Here is a 21,868-nt window from a genome sequence, read left to right as displayed (position 1 = left end):
TATGAAAATGTTTTTTTCGTTTTTTTCCAATTAAGGGTAAATGGCGCATTCGCTTCTATGCACCATTCATTTGCATTGATGTGCACTTTACAGCTCAACGCACAGACATGCATGCAACCACTACCTTTTGTAACGCATCTCAGCGCATAGATGTGAACTAGGCACATTTAATTACATAGGAAAAGCAATACCTTGCAGAACGCACAGGGCAATGCGCTGTGAAAAGAGCACAGAAACCACCCTGATGTGAACGAGGCCTTATGCAGCAAACCACAATAAAAACAACCAATCGCCACAGGTGCCCACGAGAAATGGAGCTGGTTTATAACGAAACCTGTCATTTGCTGTTGCTGCAAGTACTACTACCTGGCCACTTATACTGCCATCCCTACTGGCTCTAAGGAATGGTTTATTCTCATGGACCCATCCACAGCATTAAAAGGACCAATACTGGTAAAAAAAAAACTAAAATGCATGTGTGCACTTGTAGAAAATAGACATTTGTTCCAGAGTAAGATGCACTATTAAAGTATATTCCTACATTGCTGGCACAATAGGTAGTAAAAATCTGATGGTTTTAGACTAGTCAATCTCCTCATGAAGGATTCTCTAATTTCTTTATTTCACAAAAATTCAGTAGCTCTGCGCAGTACAGTGTGGACAACATGGACTTGATTGACAGTGGCGCTCGCGCAGTAGACGACCTGGTGATGTTGGCGGTGTTTTTTTTTATTTTTATTTTTTTCCGGACATTCCCTTTAAAGAGACTCTGTAACAACTTTTTTAGCCTTAGTTCTTCTATCCTATAAGTTCCTATGCCTGTTCTAATCTGCTCTGGCTTACTGCAGTCTTTCCTAACTGCACTGTCTGTAATAAATCAATGTATCTTTCCTCTGTCCTGTTTGTCGGGCTAAAGCTTGATTGTGTGGAATGTGCAGGGCTGCTTGTGATTGGTAGAAGCGATACACACCCTCTGCAGGCCCCCTGCATACTCTGAATGACTCACACTCTATGCTTAGCTGAGCCTATTAGAAGCTGGTTAGTTTGTTTGTAAACACTGCCTAAAACTGTTAATTACAAGCCAGGATTGCAGCAGAGAGTGGCAGAAACAGCACAGAGGGGCACAGGAGAAAATAATGAATGCTTTTTATTGTAAGTTTAGAGTACAGATTCTCTTTAAGGACCAGAGACTGCTGGTTCAAAAAACGTTCATCACTCTTGCCGTTCGTGCCTCTCTCACATTGCTGAAGCCCACTCGCCCTGCCGTCGCTCTGTGAGCTCACAGGGTCAGGAGCCAATTAAATCTGCTCCTGCCTGGCTCATGGAGCTCTGTCATAGCGATGGGAGAGTGGCGGGAGCATGTGGCATGGAGATTGAAATCTACGCCCTAGCAGAAATAACTGGTCCCAAACAGGTTGTAGATTTCAATCAGTCTGGTCCGGAAGCGGTGAGGTGATGTTACATTAGTGGCGCATGTCAAGTGCTGGGTATCATAATTTACAAATGAAGTAAGTTCTTGGAATATGTCATGTTTGATGGAAATATGGTCAAGCGTAAGGATCAAAGCAACTTTTCACTTCTGGACATGGCTTGACTTAATTGGTGTGATGGTGACTAGCCATCACGTTTGACCCTTGCTAAAGTCTGTGGGTGGGTCTTGGTGTGCAAATGAGTTCCTGCCAAAATGGTCCATGGAGGTAAACACATGAAATGGCAACAAGGTCATGAGTGCCCAAGTGGGGGCGGGAGGAGAAAAAGCTAACCTGTCTGGTCTGATCTCAGGGCTGTCTATTTGGAGCAATTTTTGGGTACCTGGAGTCTTGAGTCAGTGGTTTCATAACCTGAGAAGTTGGATAGTTTTTATACTGGCTCCACAGCCATGTCTGATCCTAAGGAATAGTTCCTGTAGCACATATTACTGAAAAAGGGAATGTTTCCCATAGGAGAAATGTGTTTAGAACAGCAATTAGCTTTCTGTGTGGTTTCAGGCCGGAGTTCCTATGTTAAAAAATAATCATTAACCTTCTGTGCTCTTGAACCCGAGATTCGTGCTGAGCCACTGTCAGAATCTACCATTCTAAGGAACACATGCATGCCTGTAAATCTGTGCAAGATCTCCAGGGAGTGACAAACTGTGCTACTAACACCATTATATAAATGGGCTGCACAGGAGCAGGAGAACTGCAGCCAGACCTCAATGGCTGCTGAAATATACACACAACCAAGAGCAACTATGCTCATACTTTTGAGGGATTACATGGGAAAGAAGGTTGGAGAGCATGTAATGTATGTTTTGCTTGCTGACTGGTGGTGGTAGAGTAGGGCAAGTCAGATAAAAAGGGTGCAGAGAGGACGGTTGGGCGTTGCCATAGGCTGTAATGAGAATTACGGCTATAGTGGCGCTTGGTGAGTAATTTGGGCACCAGCAAGACTGAACCCAAATTTACGATAAAATAGCACAATTTGGCTGCCAGCAATATCTGGTAACTGAATTGCAGCTTACCCCACTGCACGGTGCTTTGGAGGGTGAATGGTACTTTAACGCACCTGGGAAATTTGTCATAGCCAGGTGAGCTGTTTTCAGCTTCATCCTGCTCCAAATTTCCTTATATGGTATACGGAGGATGCCATATTTCCTTTTAATCCATACCAGTTGCCTGGCAGCCCTGCTGATCCTCTGCCTCTAATACTATTAGCCATAGCCCCTGAACAAGCATGCAGAAGATCAGGCTTTTCAGACTTTAGTCAGATCTGACAGGACTAGCTGCATGGTTTTCTGGTGTTATTCAGATACTACTGCAGAGAAATAGACCAGCAGGGCTGCCAGGCAACTGGTATTGATTAAAAGGAAATAAATATGGCAGCCTCCGTATACCTCTTACTTCAATTCCCCTTTTAAAACAGAAGGTAATTTGTTATAATTAAGATTTTGTGTGCAACTGTTTACCCACAATGCACCCTGTCTGCATGTTGGGTTGATGTGGCTCTGTAAAATTTAAAGCTATAGGCTTGCTATACAACATTGGTTTGGATGGTAGCCTGGCTTCGGGGAATAGACTATTTGCATATTCAGCAGTGCTCCAATGTGGTAACCATTTACATACTGAAATCTGAATTGCAGCAAATGCCTTCTGTTTTGAGAAGGCAAACCAAACAGCATTGCGTTTTTTTTTTTGTTTTTTTTTTTACCCTCTGGGGGATTATCCCGAGCTGAGCTCGGGGTAAGCTGCCACAAAGGATTTCTCAGGCCCTGGTGGGCCGATTTTGCATAATTTTTTTTTGTTGCACGCAGCTAGCACTTTGCTAGCTGCGTGTAAATACCGATCGGCGCCGCTCCGCACTGATTCGCCGCTACCCGCTGTGCCGCGCCCCCCCAAGACCCCGTGCGCAGCCTGGCCAATCAGTGCCAGGCAGCGCTGAGGGGTGGATCGAGACTCCCTCTGACGTCACAACGTCGATGACGTCATCCCGATCGTCGCCATGGCGACAAGGGAAGCCAAACAGGAAATCCCGTTCTGAACGGGATTTCCTGTTTGCTTTGATTGCCGGAGGCGATCGGAGGGGGTGGGGGCATGCCGCTGCACAGCGGCTATCATGTCGCTAGCGCTAGGCTAGCTACATGATTAAAGAAAAATAATAATTTTAAAAAAATGTGCTGCGCTGCCCCCTGGCGATATTATTGTATCGCCCAGGAGGTTAAGTAGGAGAAGTTTTTGGTCTCTTTTGGCCACCTGTACTTTCCTAGTGGTTTTGCATCGCCCAGAGCTGCTTGGGTATTATGTTGTTGTGATCTGGAGCGAACCTAAACGCTGGTGAAAGGGTTTAGTATAGAATGCTCTTGATTTCAAACAAGCCAATATCCTCCATTGGTGCAACCAAATACAACTTGCATTCAAGTTGTTTTTATCATTACAGCTTGCTGTAAGAGGGTTAATGATTGTATGTAAATTGACCACTCCCCTCAGCACTTCCTTCCCCATTTAATCCTAGACCTTAAAGGGATACTGTAGGAGGTCGGGGGAAAATGAGCTGAACTTACCCGGGGCTTCTAATGGTCCCATGCAGACATCCTGTGTTGGCGCAGCCACTCACCGATGCTCCGGCCCCGCCTCCAGTTCACTTCTGGAATTTCTGACTTTAAAGTCAGAAAAGCACTGCGCCTGCACGCCCGTTTCCTCGCTCCCGCTGATGTCACCAGGAGTGTACTGCGCAGACACAGACCATACTGGGCCTGCGCTGTGCGCTCTTGATGACATCAGCGGGATCGAGTACACGGCAACGCAGGCGCAGTGGTTTTCAGACTTTAAAGTCTGAAATTCCAGAAGTGAACCGGAGGCGGGGCCGGAGCATCGGTGAGTGGCTGCGCCAACACAGGATGTCTGCGGGGGACAGTTAGAAGTCCCGGGTAAGTTCAACTCCTTTTCCCCTGACCCCCCTACAGTATCCCTTTAAAGAGACTCTGTAACCTCAAAAACATCCCCTGGGGGGTACTCACCTCGGGTGGGGGAAGCCTCAGGATCCTAATGAGGCTTCCCACGCCGTCCTCTGTCCCACGGGGGTCTCGCTGCAGCCCTCCAAACAGCCGGCGACAGACCCGACCTGTAAATTCAATATTTACCTTTGCTGGCTCCAGCGGGGGCGCTGTGGCTGCTATCGGCTCCGAAGTAGACGGAAATACCCGATCTTAGTCGGGTCTGCTCTACTGCGCTGGTGCTGGAAACTTGCGCCTGCGCAGTAGAGCAGACCCGACGGCGATCGGGTATTTCCGCCTACTTCGGAGCAGACAGCCGTCAGAGCGCCTGCGCAGGAGTCGGGAAGGTAAATATTGACGTCATCTTGTACGGAGGGCTGCAGCGAGACCCCCGAGGGACGGAGGACGGCGTGGGAACCCTCATTAGGATCCGGAGGCTTCCCCCACCCGAGGTGAGTACCCCCCAGGGGACGTTTTGACGTTACAGATTCTCTTTAAAAGGCTGAGCATAGCTGTAGTGCCTATGCTGACTCCTGTCTATTATTGAAAGCAGCTGCTGAGGGCACATGAGCACCACACAGGACTGGACCATGGAAGTTGTTGACAGTAACAAAGAATCGAGGTCGGCACTCCACTGGCGATAATAAACTTGCGTTTATTGGAAAAGTTGCAACTTTTCCAATAAACGCAAGTTTATTATCGCCAGTGGATTGCCGACCTTGATTCTTTGTTACTGTGAACATACTGGTGGAGTGGTGAACCACTGAGTGTCTGAGCACCGGCGGACCGGGTGGGTGAGGACCCCGGCAATCTGTTTGCCATGGAAGTTGTTGGCCTTATCTGATGAGTCATGTTTTCTCTTGCATCATATGGAGGGCCAGGTGCATGATTTTATATGTGGGATGTGCTGGAAAAACAAATCCTGTATTTACTCGATAAAATGAGTGCTGTTGCTGTGACTGAAGGTTTTGTAGCAGCTGGGGGAGGAGTGATGTGACAACATAACCATTGTGCTTTATTCTGAAAAAAGTAAATAAAAAAAAAAAACCACAACTTGAGATTGTTAGTGAAGCTTATAGGGAGTCTGAAGCGAAAAAAATAAAAAAAACTTGCCCAAGGAGAAGGAAGGCTCTGGGTGCTATAGAGCAGTCCCCGTTCCTCTCCTGGTCCCCGCATTCACCCGCAGGATTCCCTGTTAGTAGTCTCTGACTTATTGGTCGGAGACTGCTCTATTCGGCTTTGGAAACAATTGGGCTCCCGAACGGGGCGCTCCATACTGCGCAAGCGCGAGTGCCAGCTTATGCATGAGCAGTACAGAGCCATCTGTCTTCGAGAGCCCAAGTGTGTCCAAAGCCTTCCACAGCGGGAGATTTTAAACGGAGGAGCCTGTGGGGGAAAGGGGACCGTGAGAGGAACGGGAAGGCTGTATAGGACCCAGAGCCTTCCCTCCCCTCAGGCAAGTATCTGGTTTTATTTATTTTTACTACGGATTCACTTTAAAGCATTCCACCAGACATTACTTTGCTTTACAAGTAATGGGTGCACACCCGTGATTTGGTTCAAGGATTGCGAAAGGATTGGGGAAAATCAACATTTATCTACTGTATGTGCTAGAAAATATCTTGGTGAGTAAACATTGTCCAATAAGGAAAACAATAATCCCATTTTGTGTAGCTAAATTGGACCTTGCATTGTTATATCTGTAGAAGTATTCTGTACTCCAAAAGTGAGTACTGTTGCCATGGTTACATAGCAGTGGAATTTTTAAACTCAGGGCTTTGGAGTCTGAGCAATTTTGGGTACTTGGAGTTGGTGGTTTCATAAACTAAGAAGTTTAAGTCGGATGATTTTTGTACAGACTCCACAGCCCTGTTAAAACTTCTGGCTGTTTGTTTGAAAGTTATAACTGGCTGGTAATTGAAATGGAAACATTGTCAACATTTTAAAGTTACAAATTGCCTAGAATTGATGATTGAGTACCTTGGCCAACCTTAGAGTGGTTCTCAACATTTTTGTGTACTTTCTGCAGTGATTTATGTTTAGCAATCACAGCATGGACAGTCACTTGACCACTCCCACTCCCCCCTTTCCTCATACTGCATCAGACCATCCTCTGTCAGTGTTATTTAGTGGTCCATAGCTTAGATCCTACATGTCAAACTCCGGCCCGTGGGCCAAATCTGGCCCTCCGAGCCATTAAATTTGGCTCCCAAGAGGTTTCCCCGCTTTGCATTATGTTTGGCCCACTCTAGACCATCAGGGAAGCTATACTGGAGGCAAAGCCATATAAGGGGGATGGGAAGCACTAATCTCTAGGGAACTGTATAGGGGAGGGTTGGGACCACTAGACACCAAGAAAATGTATTTGGGACCACTAGACACCAGTGGGGGAACGAGGAAAGTGGCAGTAGACATTGAGGTTGGCCTGCAACTTGGTCCCAGCGTTCAATTTCGGCCCACTTTGTGTTTGAGTGTGACACCCCTGGCTTAGAGGAAGGGAAAGGTGTGGTCCAATGACAGCTGCTACCACTGGAACGTGTTACTCTGCATTTAGAACAGTGTGCCAAGCACCATTCAGAGGGGCAGAAGTTGAGCTATGACTGCCAGTGCTGATCTTTAGCTGCCTGTCATTCTGATTACATGCATATTTTGGGCCTTTCACAACAGTTCCACCCCTGCTGCCATCAGCTAATAAATGCTATTGACCAGGGCTCTACTAATTGCCCTCACTAGCTATATTAAAAGCACAGGTCAGACAGTAGCAGCCTGAGAAAAGGCTGAAAATATTTTGCAGATCCGATCTCCTGGAGGTCAACATTGTGGTTTATTCTGGGGAAAAGTTGAGGAACTAGTAGCTGCATAGCTAATTTCATAGGATGTATTTCAATTCTTCCCACAAGCTTAAAGCATAAACAGTCTAATGACCAGAAACCGGACAACCCCCCCAACCCACCCCACCCCTCTTCTTGGACAAGTCATGCATTTTGGTCTTATCAATGGTCTAGCACCATACAAATTAAAATAACATTTTGGGATGCATTTAATGGGAAAAACTCGATGCTAGCATATTTCCCGTGATCAACTCTCTAGTAAGGCCACATCTGGAATAGGGAATTCAGTTCTGGGCACTACATTACAGGAAAGATATTGCAGTTTTAGAGCAGGTGCAGAGACCAGCAACAAAATTGATACGAGAAATGGGAGATCTTACCCAGAAAGGTTAGATAAACTGGTTTTATTCAGTCTGGGGAAAGGTGCTTTAGAGGAGATCTAACATGTATAAATAGGTCAGAGGGCAATATACAATCTTGCCTTCTCAAAGGACTAGAGGACATGATCTGCACATGGAGGAAAGACGTTTTAGCTATTTAGGAAAGGGTTCTTTACATTCTGTGGCAATGCATTCCACATTTTGATCACTCTTACTGTAGTTATGGCGTATTCTATATCTGCGTTTAAAGGGGTTCTTAAATGCTTTCCTTGTTTTGAAAGAAATCCATGGCTAGAATTACTAGGTAATGCCTGTCATTCTGATTACATGCATATTTTGGGCCTTTCACAACAGTTCCACCCCTGCTGCCATCAGCTAATAAATGCTATTGACCAGGGCTCTACTAATTGCCCTCACTAGCTAGGTAATGCCTGGTGATGTTGATCCAGGGATTTTATGATTGCCATCTGGAGTCGGGAAGGATTTTTTTTCCCTTTTGGGGCTAATTGGGTCATGCCTTGTAAGGGTTTTTTGTCTTCCTCTGGATCAACAGGGATATGTGAGGGTGCAGGCTAGTGTTGTACCAAATGTTTTGGTTGAACCTCGATGGATGGGTGTCCATGCGCCCATTTTGATAGTAGAATGTTGGTAAAATTACTGATCTTCTGCTATCGGCATTTCCTTTTGCCCATTTTTCCAGCCACCCCTTTTAGATGTACACCTGTCTGATGTCCTTTCATATCATATGCAGATCAGCGACATGGCGATATGTCCACATCTTCCTCTTAAAGGGCATCTCAGTGGAGATTGATATGGAGTGGCATTTCCTTATAACCATATGGATTGCCTGGCTTTCCTGTTTATCCTCTGCCTCTAATTCTTTTAGCCGTAGACCCTGAACAAGCATGCAGGACAGACACTCTGACTGAAGATTAGCTGCATGTTTGTTTCAGGTGTGTAATCTAGACACTACTGATGCATGCACAGTCAGGCAATTTGCATTGTTAAAAAGGGAATACATATGGCAGCCTCCATATCAGTCTCACTACAGGTCTCCTTTAAGCTTAAAGTGAACCTCCAGACTAAAAATCTTCTCGGCAGCACTGAAAAGGTGTTTCTTTAACAGTTTCACAGCATCAGAACTTTGTTTTTCTTACCCAAGCCTCATTTTTAGCTGCACAGAAGAGAACTGCCTGGGCCTTTTTCCCTTGATGCTGTGTAAAGCATAATAGGATTTCTGATGATCTTTCTGCTGTTTTGGTGCAAATTGTTGTTTGAGATTTGAAGCCTAGCGCACGCAGCTGTGAGGGGTGATCAGGACACAGGACAGTTGGAACTGTCTCATGCTCCCTGTCGCCTCCTTTCAACCAAAAAGATGGCTGCCCTATGAAATCACAAACATTTGCCTGTTCTTTTAAAACAGGGTGGGTAAGAGATTATATTGCCTATCTTTTTAATAAACATAACATAACTTAATGTCAGTAGGTGTGTTTAGGCTGAAGTTCCCCTTAAAGCTCAGAACGGAAAGTAGGAACTTTGTCATCATATACAGTATTAATTTCTAAACTTCTACTTTTCAAAATCGTAAAATAATGCTGATGTCTGATTTATGTCAACAGTGTCTTTTACTGGCAGGTGCCAATACTCCACACCTGCTGATTCAAGAATGATGATCCAGGGCTGGTAGTAACAATAGAATCATGATGTCCTGATCTGCTGCTGCTCTCCATACCCAGGGGAAGAATTACCCTGCTCATCTTATGAATAATTCAGCTGCATTCCAGTCATGATAGTGGCGGAGTGTCTGTTTCCTGTGTTTACATGAATGCACCCTGCCAAGACTGCGATTCCTAATCTGTGTTCCGATGAAAGTGGTGAGGAGCAGATCTGTCAGGATACCATCACTTGTCTCCTCCATCGGTATCCGGGCCAGTGTGTCGATATTAATACACTCGTGCAATCTGGTGTACGGTATATTCTGAAAATAGAGCAAAACGCTTGGGCCCAGTAAAGTAGGACATGCAGTAATCCGGCGGGGCCTGGATCGGGTACAGCTAATCCCTTGCAGGCCTTTCATAGACTTTAACTGTTTTTATAACTTCAGACTGTTTTGATGATGACTTTCCAATAAGACGAAGGGCAGAAATTTGCAACAAGTAGAGCTGTAGTGAACTAAATATGGATGACGACAGCTTTATTTCCCATTAAAAAAAAAAAAAAAAAAATCCCCTTTGCCTAGCTGACATTTCTTGGCTTCACAACTGTCTAAGAAGTTTACAGATCATGAAATCCAAATCCTTTTTTCTGAATCAAATGGCAATAGGCCAACAGACATGGGATGGCCCAATGCTTTCCTATGAGCCTGTTCATAAAGTCTTCACAGGATACAGGTTTGTCCACTGCATTACAGCAACAGATGTTCCTGCCACTGCTTGATTCTTAAAGGACAACTGTAGCGAGAGGTATATGGAGGCTGCCATATTTCGCCATATTTCGCTGTAACATTTTGGGGACCGCCTATATTAGATCCTACGCCACAGTTGTGGCTGTTCTGATGCGGTGTAGGATCCATGGCGCCCGATGTTTCCACTCCCGACGCGATCATGTGCACCCGAGAGGAAAGATTAAGCTGTCATATGACAGCTGACATCTCCCCTCACGTGATCAGAAGCCATACGTGATGGCTTCTGATCATTCTGATCGCTGGCAGATCATAGTGATCACTGTGACAGCTGTGGGGGGGGGAAGGGTGAAGAGGATCAACTCACCTCCCTGAAGTTCCCGCGACGATCGGCGCTCCCCTCCACTTGCTCATCCCCACTCACTCTGACGTCAGTGCCTAGGTCACGGCTTGATGACCTCATCAAGCCACGACCTGAAACATAGTCAGTGCGAGTGGGGATGCCGGCCGGAGCGGATGGGTCTACTGCAGCTCATCGCTGAGTAAAGGCTGCTGCATACAGGGGGGACACCTGGCCACATAGGGGACACTATGCCTAGCAAGCCCCAGCCTCACCCCCCTCCCCCCGCATGCAAATTTGCCTGGTCCCCAAAGGGTTAAGCAATACCAGTTGCCTGGTTGTCCTGCTAATCCTCTACCTCCTAATACTTTTAGCCATAAACCCTGAACAAGCATATGCAGCTCAGGTGTTTGACATTGTCAGATATGAAAGATTAGCTTCATGCTTGTTTCTGGCATTATTTAGACACTACTGCATCCTAATAGACCAGCGGGACTGCCAGGCAACTGGTATTGTATAAAATAAATACGGCAGCCTGCATATATTTCTCTTCAGTTGTCATTTTAAGCTAAATACTCGCCTGACAACCAGGAAGATTGATCCCAGCGACGTCCCTTGACAGCGAGCATTTCCATGATCCATCTTCCTAAGATGCATCTTGGTGGGTACATGTAACATCACACGATTGGCACAAATGGGAAGTCAAACTATCACAGTACTTTACACGGCGTCATCTGGGATCCTAAAGATCAAATCCCCTGTGACGGTTGTTGCGCGGTGGCAAAAGTGTAATCACATGCTTGTACAGACGTTGCGGAGTCTCGGGAACCATTGTTGCCCAAAAAATATGCAATAAAATTGCGTATTGGTTACAGGCTTTTATGGATTGTGGATGCATTTCCATATATCTAAAATATAGTTTGTTCACATCAGAGGAATATGGGCGTGCGATCGGACCGCAAAGCGTACAGTTGCACGCCATTTGCATGCATTGCGTGGCTGATCCTATTCACTGTAGTAAATGGCTCAGCTGCACGGTTTGACAAAAAATTTGTGCAGCATGCATTCGCGCACTGCACTGGTACGGAACGCATGCCGTGTGAACATCAGACAGTGCAGTCTATGCACTTCTGATGCTTGTGCGTGTCGGCCTCCTGCATGCATTGCCGAAATACGGATGGCAATGCATATAATGTTAACGAGGCCTTAGATTGCTTTGAGCTGCGCTTTGAAATTGTCTAGGCTAAATTTCAATGGAGCGGACGCAACAGCGATTACAATTTGCCCAAATCGCAGTCAAAATTTGCCCAAATCCTGTGCAACTTTCTGGGTGATTCAATAAAGGAAAGTGATGGTTCAGAATCTCTCTTCTCTGCATTGCTCCAGAATTGCTCGTTTTTAAAGAGGTGCTGTAGTGAAAATAAAAATTGTTTTTTATAATCACTTATAAATTATTTAGTCATGGTTTGCCCATTGTAAAATCTTTCTTCTTCCTGATTTACATTCTGAAATAGATCACTGGTTGTGACACCTCTAATCCTGCCAGGTTATCTGTACAGAATGTTTATTACTGAGAGTTTCTATGTACAGAGGGAGATGCTGCTTGCTTGGCCCTTGGAAAAAGCCATTATTTCCCACAATGCAACAAGGTTCAGACAGCAAACTGGGGACCATGATCATGACATCATGCTGTGGGAGGGTTTTCACCATAATAGCTTCACATAAGTCCCCGATGATCCATTTGAGAAAAAGTAAAGATTTCTCATGGGAAAGGGGGTATCGGCTACTCATTGGAATGAAATTCAATCCTTGGTTAAAGTTCCTCTTTAAGTTGCAAAATGGTTTTCAGCGATTTGAGTTATTTTACAAACGCAAGTGGGAGTGCAAATACCTCAACAGATCACTGGAGTTGGTAAGGGCCCATTTACACTAGGGCAAGTAGTAGCCATTTACCGCTAATCGCCAAAGCGCTAGTGCAATTGTAACTATGGCAGTGATCTCACTGCCGCATTTGCTGCCGATCGTGGGTGTTTTGCAATCAGCGGCAAACGTGCTGCATTCAGCTATTTGCTGGGATTCTGGAGTGATCACGGTACAGTGCTTAAAGGGCTGATCACAACTGTCGATAATTATGGGGGTGTACAGTGATTTTTGCCAAGGTAAAATCACCCGTGCAAAACAGAAGCACTGCAGTCTTGCTGATTTCAGGAGTGAATGGGCCCTTAGGCACAATGGATACATTGCTTGCTTCAGCTGGGTTGTGTGAACTAACATTTTAGTGGCTCAAAGTATCCTCTAATAAAACCCCTGTGTCTCTGCGTGTGCCTGTCTCTGTAGCTGCGTCCATGCTTTTTGCTACTGCGCATGTGTGCAGCATGGACCCAAAAAGCCGTTGAGACAGGACGGGGCCAGTGAGCCGGGCCGGCGTGTGCATGCGCACTGAAAAAACAGACCTAGAGCCCGTTTTGAAACGGGCTTGGGTCTACTAGTTTGATATAAACCTGGAAGACAGATGAGTAGCATACAATTTAAACAGCCCAAAAGGGCACTAAAAATGAGTGGGTTTTATTGCTGCTTGTGGTGGTTACTATTAGATCGCCTCTCGCTTCATGTCCCTGGTACATTCATGAAAAGCTGGCAGTATTAGATACTGTTTCAAGGGGATTTTAATGTACTCTGTGGGTTTTCTGGATTGCCAAATGTTGGCATTCTGCAACAATAGTCACTTTTAACCGCAGCAATGTAAAATTCTAACATACTTAGTCTAATTTAGAGATGCGTCTGAAGTATAAACAGTTATGTAAGGCTATGTTTTCACTGTAGCCGATTTGCTGCGTTAATTTGTGGAATTGCTACCTTTTGAAATCAATGGGTTATTTCAGAGTCGCATGTGTAGGGAAAAAAAGTGCCTGCTGCAGTTTTCTACACATTGCTTTCAAATAAGTTGCCATTCAGCAGTATAGTGATTTGAATCGCTGGCTAGTGTGAATCGAATGCAAGTTTGCAATAGATTTGGAAACCGATGCGATACCCTAGAGGAAACGCAGCTTTAGTGTGCCAAATCTGCTTCATTTGGCTCTATAGACATCAAATTGGGTAAAAGCTCACTTCCAAGAGGCACCTGCCATTTAAATTGTCTGCAAATTAAAGGCACAGTACGTAGTAGGCAAGGGCTATACTGAGTACACTATCACCTCTAAACTAGCTCCATAGGTAAGTTGGTTTCCTAGTCACATAGTAGTAGGACCCCTTTGACTCTGTGGGACTTCAACGTTGGTGAAAGGGTCTAGTACGAAAAGGTAAAACAAGCTGCTTTCAGCCGTCCGCCTGAACCGGCCCTTAAAGTTGAATTTTGGATCGCTTGCTGTTTTTCAATAGGCTCTACATCTCCTCCCTTCCCGTTAGACAGGCTAAATTTCCTAAGTACGTGGGCCCTTTCTCTGTTTTTACTTAGGTCCTTTGCAACAGTTCAGGTCCACTTTAAGGAACAAGACTATTGGTGTCTCCTCTTTCTTTTCCCTCCTGCTTACAGAACTGACAGTAATCACAGATTCAGCTAGAGTCTTCTAAATCGAGCAACAGTCCTCGCTTGTCTGACTACCTTTGAAAAAGGTGATTGAAAGCTTAGACATGAGTCACACTGCAAAGCGTGTCTTTTCTGCTGTCAGTGTGACAGATTGAGGCCTAGTAACAGACCGTTGTGCTGTCACCTGGAAGGAGAGATCTGCATCCCATCTGCTGCTCCTATTCTAGAAGGATAAGGTTTATTTTAATGTCGTACCTTCCTGTGCAGATGTCAGTTGTCCTTTAGGCATACTTTGGCTTTTCAGGCAGAGCTGAACCTGTGATGGGGGTGGGGTGTGGGGGCTTCATGTACTTCCCTATATGAAACTGTCTCATGTGCTGCTTCTCAAAAGAATAAATGCTGCTTTTGCTCCCTGTGCCCTCTGGCAACTGCCCCCCATGTGTAGCAAGCATGGTTTAAAATATGCTCCCAAGATAATGCAGATCTGACAGTAACAGCTGCATATGCTTGTTCAGGGTCTGTGGCTAAAAGTATTAGAGGCAGAAGATCAGCAGGATAGCCAGGCAACTGGTATTAAAAGGAAATATGGCAGCTTCCATAATATCTCTCACTTCAGGTGTTCTTTAAAAGGGAACCTTAAGTGAAAATGATATGGAGGTTTCCATATTCATTTCTTTTAGGGCTCGTTTCCACTATCGCGAATCCGCATGCATCCAACGCATGCGTATTCGCACATGGTATGCAAGTGGATGGGCCTGTTTCAACTGTTGCGTTGGTGATGTGCGTTTTTTTTCAGCGGTGAAAAACGCACAAAAGAGCCAACGATTTCGCCTGAGAGTGGAATGCATGCGAATCGCATGCAATGTATTTAATAGGGAAATCGCATGCGTTTTTCGCATGCGAATTCGCATAGGTACGATGTAAATTCACACAGGCAGTGACATGGTTAAAATCGCATATACCCTCACCTATGAGCATTCGCATGCGAATTCGCGGCAAAAAACGCATGGGGAATCGCATCCGCATGCTATTTTATCAGCGGTGGAATCCAGGCGATTCCGCACCGCAACAGTGGAAACGAGCCCTTAAGCAATACCTGTTGCCTGGATGTCCTGCGCACCCTCTGCCTCTAATACTTTTAGCCACAGCCCCTGACCAAGCATGCAGATCAGGTCTTCTGACTGAAGTGTGACCGGATTAGCCACGTGCATGTTTCAGGTGTGTGATTCAGACATTACTGCAACCAAAGAGATCAGCTGGACTGCCAGGCAACTGGAATTGTTTAACAGGAAATAAATATGGCAGCCACCGTATCCTTCTCACTTCAGGTGTCCATTAAAAGGCATTTTATTGATGAGGTTTGAAAATGCTACCTAGGAGAAAAAGTGAATTGAACAAGTGCTCTCTCCAGAACTGGGCCTTCTTTAAAGCAAGCCTGAACTGAAAAATTACCGGTCCTCCATTTTCAAAATGGCAATGACCCTGTAACGGCTTCAAGTTGGCATTCCATTAACCCATAATATTGCTCACTTGAGCCATAGGGAACCATGAACAATGCCTTGCACATCAGTTGTGCTTTCGGTTGTAACTGACAGCAACTGATATAGTGGGAAAGGCCCCAAGACTTCCAGTTCCAACTAGATCTAGTTAGAACTAGAAGAAATTGTTGAGAATGGTGAGCTCCTGAGAGGAATGGATGGTGAGGCAAGTATGTCATATTAATTTGCAGATATGCAATGTGCTTATTTTTAAATTATATTCAGATGGTTTTCTTCTCATGGTGAAGATTGGTAAAGTTTCCATTTTGTAAGCAGAGAATTGCTTGAGCGAAAACTGAACCCTGCATGAGGGTTGGGGCGTAACCTTCTTTTTAATTGCTTGAACAGTCTTGGCACTTGCTGCACGGAAATGTCCTTTAAAACCAGGGCTGTGGAGTCTGTACAGAAATCATCCGACTCAGACTCCTCAGTTTATGAAACGTCAGACTCCAGATACCCAAAATGGCTCCTGCTTCTTAGTCTAATACTTACCAGGGCTGTGGATTTGGCACAAATATCATCAGACTCCTGACTCAGACTAGGCAGTTTGTGAAACCACCGACTCAAACTCTGGGTACCCAAAATTGCTCCAACTCCACAGCCCTGCTTAAAACAACCAAACTGAAAGCTCAAATCTATGGAAGTCAGATATGTTAGTTTGTGTTTAGACCTCTGCAGCAAAAAATACGATTTTTTTTTTTTGGGCGGGGTCAAATGACCACATGCAAAAAACTGGATGTGGCTGCTACTCTGAATTAATCCACTCTTGAAACTGTAAGGAAGAAAGCAGACTGAATCTTTCCAATACGATTGTATTTGGTGTTACAGGAAGTGGCAAGTGTCTGGGCTCCTGACTGAATACTTTAGACGTTGTGATCAGTGTCAGCTGTGCAGCCTGTCTCCAGCAGAGCTCCTAATTCAATACAATCCTATATCATTTTTTTTCTTTACTGCTGTATTCCACACTAACTATTAAGGTAGGGTTTTTGATTAAGGTTTATGAGAAATTGCATCAAATCTTTAGCAATTCCTGTCACACAGAAAATGTCAATTAGTTTTCATTAGTCTTCTGTAACCTTTTGATAGTTAATTGGCTTTACATAATGCACTTTTTCAGAGTCCTCCTCTTAAAAAAAGAAGAGGGAGAAAAAAAAAAAGGGAGGTAGGAGCATAGGAGGACCCCATGGACATGAAGCTTATGCAGATAGATATTCCTTGAATCTAAAGGTAGTAGCATTCAACATGAAACTCGTGGTACACACCGTACTGTGGTACCAAATTGGCTAAGGCTTCCAATGTGGAGTTTCTGAGATGTGCTCCATCCTTATATTTGGGTGCAAATTGAATGGTTGCACCCATTAGTTGCTGAGGAAGGACAAAACCCTATAGGTCTCATGAGTTTTGTTTTTTTGCACTCTTACATTTCCTCTTTAAAGATGAACTTTTCACATGTCTAACCATTTCTAGGCTATATTTTAGGATTACAGCTCATTGCATGCTATCATGTACAGCAAGGGTGCCAGTTGAGCACAAAGGACTACTTAATAGATGCTGGTTGCGCTGATGCTGAGGGAGGATGCCGGTCAGAGTGAAACCACCAAAGTGGAGCACAGAGCAAGCAACGTGCGCTTCACTCGTCAGCATCGCTGGGATCCCTCTTCAGCCCTCTAGTTGTCTCATTCCGTGCATAGAGAGGACTGTGCGACAGGCAGGGATGAAGAGAAATCCTGGCTGTGCCAACTGGTGTGTGAAGAATGTTCTACACCCCTGCATATGGGAGTAGTCGCCCTAATACTGGGGTACATCTGGCTGTCGATGCTGGGGAGGGGGCTACTAATACTGGGGGAACATCTGGTTATTTTATGCTGGGGGGAAGGGGGGGTTAGATCATTGCCTTTTTTTTTTTTTTTTTTTTTTTTTTTTAAAGTAGCTCGCAAGCCAAGAAAGTGTGGGCACCTTCATATACAGGGTCTCTCCTTGTTTGGCATCCATTTCCTGTGCTGGCTATTACCAGAGGCTGCACAGTACTCCTGAACATGATCATCCTTTTCCAACTACACCCATCTGGGAGGTAGAGGGACCTAGTTTTTATCAGCCTGGGGACGTGTAAGATTGGGCTGCATATTCTGGCTCACACAAGCATCTGAATCAGGAAGTGATACATCTGATACAAACTTCTGGCAAGCTCGGCAAACAATACTTTAGTAAGTTTCCATGGGTACAATTTTTATTATCAGTGGTCTATGGTGCTGGGCCAAAACATTTTTTTTCTTAACTTATTTGCACTTTAGAAGAGTTCTTCAATGGTGATGTAAAGATCTGCTTTAACTGTACAATTCCAAAACCGCATTGTATGTTGACAAATGCTGTTGGGCACCTCCCACCCCTATTCAGGAACAGCTGTTTGTTTGCCCCACATTAGGCCTCAATCCAATTTAACTTTTCCCTTTTTTTTTTTTTTTTCTCAAGGGAAATTTTTTTTTCACCTTCTCCTCAAAATAACTTTAGAAACCGAACAATTTAAGGTAAAGTAGTAAAACTTGTTTCAAGTATTTCTTTGCTTTCTAGAGGATTAAAAGTTATATTATTGAGATGTGAAGACCTATCCTGTGAGAAAAGTGAATAGGTCAACGTTTCTTTCAGCCTTAAAATAAACTACTTCTCTGTCCAGCCCTCAGTCTGGAGTCTACCTACTCCTCAAGGAGAACAGTCTTGACCATCAACGTAAGCCCTCTTTGGCCATGCACTTTGGGGTTTTGGGGTTGGTCTCTTCGGTGTACAAATCTTTAACTTGTAATAGCAACAATTGCTGAAATCCTTCTAGAATTAGTTATTTTAGTGATAAGTGTCATTCAGCAAATCTTCCCCACCTACACAAGTTTTCTAGAGCTCAGCTTGAATCACCTTTGACTTCTTGGTCATCTCTTACCAAGATTCTTCACCAGTGATTACTCAGTTTCACTGGGCAGTCAGCTCTAGGAATGGTTGTGGTTTTTCCAGTCTTCGTCTTTAAGGATAAAATTCATTGTGCTCTTTGGCACATTCAGTGATGAAGATATACAGTGGAGGAAATAATTATTTGACCCCTCACTGATTTTGTAAGTTTGTCCAATGACAAAGAAATGAAAAGTCTCAGAACAGTATCGTTTCAATGGTAGGTTTATTTTAACAGTGGCAGATAGCACATCAAAAGGAAAATCGAAAAAAAAAATAACCTTAAATAAAAGATAGCAACTGATTTGCATTTCATTGAGTGAAATAAGTTTTTGAACCCCTACCAACCATTAAGAGTTCTGGCTCCCACAGAGTGGTTAGACACTTCTACCCAATTAGTCACCCTCATTAAGGACACCTGTCTTAACTAGTCACCTGTATAAAAGACACCTGTCCACAGAATCAATCAAGCAGACTCCAAACTCTCCAACATGGGAAAGACCAAAGAGCTGTCAAAGGATGTCAGAGACAAAATTGTAGACTTGCACAAGGCTGGAATGGGCTACAAAACCATTAGCAAGAAGCTGGGAGAGAAGGTGACAACTGTTGGTGCGATTGTTCGAAAATGGAAGGAGCACAAAATGACCATCAATCGACCTCGCTCTGGGGCTCCACGCAACATCTCACCTCGTGGGGTGTCAATGGTTCTGAGAAAGGTGAAAAAGCATCCTAGAACTACATGGGAGGAGTTAGTGAATGACCTCAAATTAGCAGGGACCACAGTCACCAAGAAAACCATTGGAAACACATTACACCGCAATGGATTAAAATCCTGCAGGGCTCGCAAGGTCCCCCTGCTCAAGAAGGCACATGTGCAGGCCCGTCTGAAGTTTGCCAGTGAACACCTGAATGATTCTGTGAGTGACTGGGAGAAGGTGCTGTGGTCTGATGAGACCAAAATAGAGCTCTTTGGCATTAACTCAACTCTCTGTGTTTGGAGGAAGAAAAATGCTGCCTATGACCCCCAAAACACCGTCCCCACCATCAAGCATGGGGGTGGAAACATTTTGCTTTGGGGGTCTTTTTCTGCTAAGGGCACAGGACAACTTAATCGCATTAACGGGAAAATGGACGGAGCCATGTATCGTGAAATCCTGAACAACCTCCTTCCCTCTGCCAGGAAACTGAAAATGGGTCGTGGATGGGTGTTCCAGCACGACAATGACCCAAAACATACAGCAAAGGCAACAAAGGAGTGGCTCAAGAAGAAGCACATTAAGGTCATGGAGTGGCCTACTCAGTCTCTGGACCTTAATCCAATAGAAAACCTATGGAGGGAGCTCAAGCTCAGAGTTGCACAGAGACAGCCTCGAAACCTTAGGGATTCAGAGATGATCTGCAAAGAGTGGACCAACATTCCTCCTAAAATGTGTGCAAACTCGGTCATCAATTACAAGAAACGTTTGACCTCTGTGCTTGCAAACAAGGGTTTTTCCACTAAGTATTAAGTCTTTTATTGTTAGAGGGTTCAAAAACTTATTTCACTCAATGAAATGCAAATCAGTTGCTATCTTTAAGGTTATTTTTTCGATTTTCCTTTTGATGTGCTATCTGCCACTGTTAAAATAAACCTACCATTGAAATTATGCTGTTCTGAGACTTTTCATTTCTTTGTCATTGGACAAACTTACAAAATCAGTGAGGGGTCAAATAATTTCCTCCACTGTACAGGTATTTGCAGGCTCCCTACATCTCTACCTCAACATAGGGCCACCATCAAATCCCAGCAAGGTTTTCTAGGCCTCTATACGAAGTAAGTTTCAGTCACACTCCTGGACCTCTCCCATCCCATACAAGGTACATTTTTCATTCCTCTCAACCCTGGACCAGGTGCTGGAGTACTTCCTGTACACCTTTCATTTAGGGATTTGTCTCAGCAGAATCCTGTGCAGCTCTGTATGAACTTTCTTCTGCTTTCTGGCTTATCTACTGAAACACACTGTCTCGCTAAAGCTGTGATAAGCAGCACAGCAGAAGAAAAGCCCTGTTTACCCTATGCTAAAGAATGTGTTGAGCTTGTGTATGTGATTGCACGTTGTGTATGTACTTCTGTTATCTAGCTACTGCTATTACCAGCAGTGGCTGACACAGGAGACCTGGGTTGAAATCTTGGCTCTTCCTGTTCATTAAGCTAGCATCTATTCAGTGAGGTGACCTTGGGCAAGTGGCTGCAGCTCTGGCGCTTTGAGTCTGCTAGGAGAAAAGCACGATATAAATCTTTTGTCTTAGCTGATATGACCCACATGCAGCAGCGATGAGCAGCAAATAGTAGGCAGTGCTGATTTATAGCCATGCAACTAATATGGATGTTATTTATGTAGTACTTCAGTCTCTAAAACAGAATTATGGCTTCCCAAGGGATGACTAAAATTAAACTTCTGAAAAATCTGTTGTCGTAATTGACTTTTTTATCTAATAGCATTGCTAAAGCAGGATGCAGCTGAATGGAAAGAACCCTGTATACTGGACGGTCACTCACCAGTACACGTGTAATGTGTGTTCTCCTTGAGGTTTACCTTGTCTCATTGGACTGTAATTACTTTGACATGTGGCTTGCAAAACAGAAAGGGAGACAATTGTGAGACTTTGATAGTGTGTAGTAAGTTTGAACAACCATCTTCCAATGTTACACGTGGTGCAATACTCACAAAGAGGAGTTGCCACCAAGATAACCACTGTGTTGGCAGGTGGGCAAATTAGACTCGACCATACTAAGATTATTTCTCAGATGTTTAAAAACAAAAAGGCTAAAACCCCTCCACCAAGAGTGGACTAATGATAAACCACTAGAACCGGAGGTGCCACAATAGAAGAAAATATACTAAAGACCGTTTAAAAATAGTAGGTGGTGGTGGATTTGCTGTACCTCCCACAACAGACTCAAAGTTGAGATTCAGCATAAATCAGACTTTAATCGAAATGGGCCAAACGCCTGTTTGATTTATGCTGAATCTTGACTTTGAGTCTTTGTTGTGGGAGGTAAGTCCACCACTACCTCCTATAAATTTCTGTATATTTTATTCTTTTGTGGCCCCTCAATTTACAGCTGTTTTATTTGTGAAATGCAAAATCTGTGTTTTGAGACATTGGCCTCAATTCACTAAGCTGATCTCCTGTCTTTAATAACTTCTAGAGTTGTTACCATGGTGATAAGGCATGTAGTATTCAGGAAACATTTTACCTCAGGCAAACCTAAAGTTAACTCTTCTGTCTTTAAGTTAACTCTCCAATCCTTAAAATAACTCCAGAGTTAGACAGGCTGTTAATTAACTGCGTGTGAAATTAACTACAGAGGTAACTTAAGGAATGAAGAGATAAGATAACTCTCACTGTGTGGAGGTAAGTTCCCCTCCCCCCCCCCCCCCCCACCTATCGCATAGGTAGCCA

At 44.3% G+C, this 21,868-nt stretch overlaps 1 protein-coding gene across 1 annotated transcript in view; it reads left to right on the top strand.

Annotated features, from left to right (window-relative positions):
• ITPR1 (inositol 1,4,5-trisphosphate receptor type 1) overlaps positions 1 to 21,868 on the top strand; it is a 366,152-nt gene that overhangs the window by 92,627 nt on the left and 251,657 nt on the right.

The sequence above is a fragment of the Hyperolius riggenbachi genome, chromosome 9 (assembly GCF_040937935.1).
Source record: "Hyperolius riggenbachi isolate aHypRig1 chromosome 9, aHypRig1.pri, whole genome shotgun sequence".
Taxonomy (NCBI): Eukaryota; Metazoa; Chordata; class Amphibia; order Anura; family Hyperoliidae; genus Hyperolius; species Hyperolius riggenbachi.
Note: the sequence above shows the minus strand (reverse complement) of the source record. Positions and strands in the feature narration are given on the sequence as shown.